This window comes from Mus pahari, chromosome 18 (genome assembly GCF_900095145.1).
Source record: "Mus pahari chromosome 18, PAHARI_EIJ_v1.1, whole genome shotgun sequence".
Lineage (NCBI taxonomy): Eukaryota > Metazoa > Chordata > Mammalia > Rodentia > Muridae > Mus > Mus pahari.
The window spans coordinates 396,979-401,063 of NC_034607.1; the positions used below are offsets into that span (position 1 = coordinate 396,979).

Below are 4,085 nucleotides of genomic sequence, written 5' to 3' on the forward strand. Positions count from 1 at the left end.
TCCTCCCCCTCCTCGTCCTCTCCCTCCTCCTTGTCCTCTTCTTCCTCCTCCCCCTCGTCCCCCTCCTCCTCCCCTCTGTCTACCTCCTGGACATTGCTTCTTCCATCTCTACGGGCTGACCCCTGTGAATTCCTAGATCATATCCTCTATCTACTTTTCTCTTGGGTTATGTATCCTTTGCTTGTTGCTTGCACTATTTACACACACACACACACACACACACACACACACACACACACACACTCATGATAACAGACAGACAGGATCCTAGAGACCCATGAATGACTTTCTTGAATACTATTGTGGTTCATGGTATCTTAAGACATACAGATTTTTTTCTTGATTTTTGGGAATAATACTGCCTCTTCCTTCTGGTATTTAAGTTCAAGCTTTTGGTGTTCTGTCACAAAGCTGTCACTTGTGCTATTTTATTTGAACTTTGTTGTTGTTGTTTTTTTATTCTCCTCAGTCAGTCTGGTAAGGATCTGAGACGTGGGTACAGAATTGCAGTCAGTCAGTGCTGCTCCCTCCCTAGCTCAGGTGTGGTCAACAATACATGCTGCACGTTTATTCTCACACAAATGCACGATAGTGGGAAATTCCACCCTAGTCAGAACAGACAAACATTTATTTTTAACTTACTCACTTTAAAAAAGATTGACTTTTATTTCTGTCTGTGTGTGGGTGTGTACACGTGAGCGTGAGTGCCCTTGACAGCCAAAAGGTGTCAAATCCCCTGGAGCTGGGGTAGCAGTAGTTGTGAGCTGCTCTGTGTGGGTGCTAGGAAGTGAAGTTGGGTCCTCTAGGACAGTGGCGCACACTCTTACTAATCTTCTTCACATAGTCCCCAAGCTCAGGCTGGCACACAGTCCCCAAGCTCAGGCTGGCTGTCACCTCAGGGGAGCCTAAGCTGGTCTTGAAATGGTGATCCCCCTCGTCCACCTTCTGAGTCTTGAGTGCCTCCATTTAATTTTTAAAGGCCTCTCATGTTAAATAAATGAAAAAAAAAACAGTTAAAGATATCCTCTTTGTTCTTGGTATCTTTCAATAAGTATGGTTTTAAAAAGAAATATTTCTAAAATATAAATATCAAGTTAATTTCTCCACTATTTTTGGTTTTCTAATGCTTTAATCTTTGATTCAGAGGTAAGCATGGTGGCTCACTCTTAGCACTTATGAGGTGGAGGCCTAAGGATCAGTTCAAAACCATCCTTGCCAGGAGTTCAAAACCATCCTTGCCTATACCAGGGGTTCAAGGCCAGCATGGGCTACGTGAGAACTTGTTGACAAAAACAAAAACAGAATATATCCAGGCACAGGTGGCACAAGCTTTTAAGTCCAAGATATGGGAGACAAAGGCAAGTGGAGCTCTGAGATCGAGGCCAGCCTGGAGTTCTGGCTAACCAAGATTACATAGGACACAACATGACAAAACAAAGTAAAATCCACAAAACGTGGCTGGGGTAATGGCTCCATGGGCAATGTACTTGCTGATAGTATGAGGACTTCAGTTTGAGTTCCCAGACTCCATGTAAAAAGGCTATGCCAGCATTGGAACATGGGGGCAGGAGATGGGATTGTGCTGGCCAGCCAGTCAAATCAAAATACACAGTTCTCGGGCTGGTGAGATGGCTCACTGGGTAAGAGCACCCGACTGCTCTTACGAAGGTCTGGAGTTCAAATCCCAGCAACCACATGGTGGCTCACAACCATCCGTAACAAGATCTGACACCCTCTTCTGGAGTGTCTGAGGACAGCTACAGTGTATTTATATATAATAAATAAATAAATCTTTAAAAAAATACTCAGTTCTCATTTCAGTGAGAGACAGTGTCTCAACACAGAAATGTAGAGGGATAGAGAAAGGTGCTCAAGGGTGGCCTCTGGCTTACACAATACATACCCACACAAATAAAAATAATGAAAAAATATTTTTGATTCATCTTAAATTAACTTTGTTTTTAGACTCATGATCACAGTGAAGCAGTAAGAGTTTCAACAAGTGGCAGTGAGGCTGGCCAGTACTATATGCATTACAGGTGTGTGTGTGTGTGTGTGTGTGTGTGTGTGTGTGTGTGTGTGAAGTCCATGGCATGTGGCGATTAGAAGACAACTCTTGGACAGGAGTTGGTTCTCTCTTCATACCTTGTGTGATCTGGCTACTGAATTCAGGTCGTTGAACATGGGCGCTAATTACGAACATTCTAGCAGGCTAGGACTTTGTTTTTACACCCTGGATAATTACGTGGTGGTTCCTTAGGGACGACCTGGCCCAGCTGCATGTGCATCAAGGAGAGTCTGCGGCTGCATCCCCCAGTTACGGTCATTTCCCCGTTGCTGCACCCAAGACGTGCTCCCAGATGGCTGGGTCATCCCTAAAGGTGTGGACTGTATGGGGAGGTGGCTCCTGGTGGTTCCCAAGGGGGCAGCACTGACTTTTTCTTGTCCCAAAGGAACCGACTGTATCATCAGCATCTTCAGGGTTCATCACAACCCTAAAGTCTGGCCAGACCCTGAGGTGCGACCCCTCCCACTCTCTAATTCTGGAACCCGGGGAAGAGGTGTGGCCCTTACCTGGAAAACCAGTTTTGTCACTCTTCTGTTTCCATATCCATCTTTTCTGGGACTGTCTCTGGGTGAATAGAGACGAGACCCATAAGCCTAGTCTTGGTTGACCTGCAGGTCTATGACCCCTTCCGCTTCGACCCAGAAAACCCACAGAAGAGGTCTCCTCTGGCTTTTATTCCCTTTTCTGCCGGGCACAAGTGAGGTGAGAGGGTTGGGGTGTCTGAGGGGCTGACAGTGGGGACAGGGGAAGTTGGGATGGTCAGGTTCTGGGTCTCCTTCCTGCCCTCTACTCAGGGTATGTGCAAAGATCTAGAAAGCCAGGGGTGGAAAGTGAAAGGTGGGGGCCCTGTGCTCAGAACCCTGTCTTGGGCGCTGAGTCTGAGAGAGCTTTGGGATTGGCAACACAACACTTGGCGTCCCAGGAGCTTCAGCGTACCTTCTGCCACTCAGGCTGGCGAGGCGCGACAGGGACCAGGTCAAGTTCAAACTTTGAGGGCTGGTTAAGTCTCACTGCAGTAAGAGTCCCTAACCTGTCTCTCCGCAGGAACTGCATAGGACAGACTTTCTCCATGAGCAAGATGAAGGTGGCGCTGGCGCTGACGCTGACGCTGCTGCGCTTCCGTGTGCTGCCAGATGACAAGGAGCCACGCCTGAAGCCAGAGCTGATCCTGCGCGCAGAGGGCGGGCTGTGGCTGCGGGTGGAGCCGCTGAGCACACAAGCACAATAACCCATCTACTTTGCCCTGGCTTTCTTAGTAAGTAAATAGGCGCGAGTCTGCCCTTGTAGATTGCAAAGCACAAGCAGGGGCTGCCAGGGACCCACCCAGTGGTTAGAGTTATGGAGTCCAGCTGGTTGATATGAACCAAAGATCCCTGACTTCTCTGGATGATCACAGGCCCAACAACTCCTAATTTATGGAACGTGGTTCCTTCATGCTGCTGCGCTTCCGTGTGCTGCCAGGTGACAAGGAGCCGCGCCGGAAGCCGGAGATAATGCTGCTCGCAGAGGGCGGCAGGCTGTGGCTGCGGGTGGAACCTTTGAGCGCTGGCACACAGGTCTACTACTGTCCCAGTCACTTTCCTCTGCCAATCCCAGAATAAGCGGAGTTTCACCAGAGCCATCAGAGGGCGCTGCAGGACAACAGACACTGTCTGGCAGCCTTGCTGAGAAGAGACTGGGGCTGCTGAGTCCAAGGGCCTTTCTGGGTGGCCCACAGTGTGGCCTGCAGACTGATGAGTGTTGCACCCAAGCTCAAGAACCGCTGTTATTCTTTTGGCGATAGGGACGCACCATAGACGTCTGAGCAGGAGAGATACAAGGTTTACTGGCAGATTTGGGGCAGTTTTCTTTTTTCTTTTGTTTTTGAGACAGGGTCTCAGCTTTTAGTGGCTATAGCAGGCTGGCCTTTAACTTGTAGCAAATCTCTGGCCTAAGCACCCGAGTGGTGCAATTGGAAAGTGGGCCACTGAAGGAATGCTTATTAGAAATGAAGGACGGTTTCTCAGGAGAGAAGTCT

The 4,085-nt window shown here is 48.6% G+C and overlaps 1 pseudogene; it reads left to right on the forward strand.

Annotated features, from left to right (window-relative positions):
• Positions 1 to 4,085, forward strand: part of LOC110335974 — a 100,856-nt pseudogene that overhangs the window by 12,587 nt on the left and 84,184 nt on the right.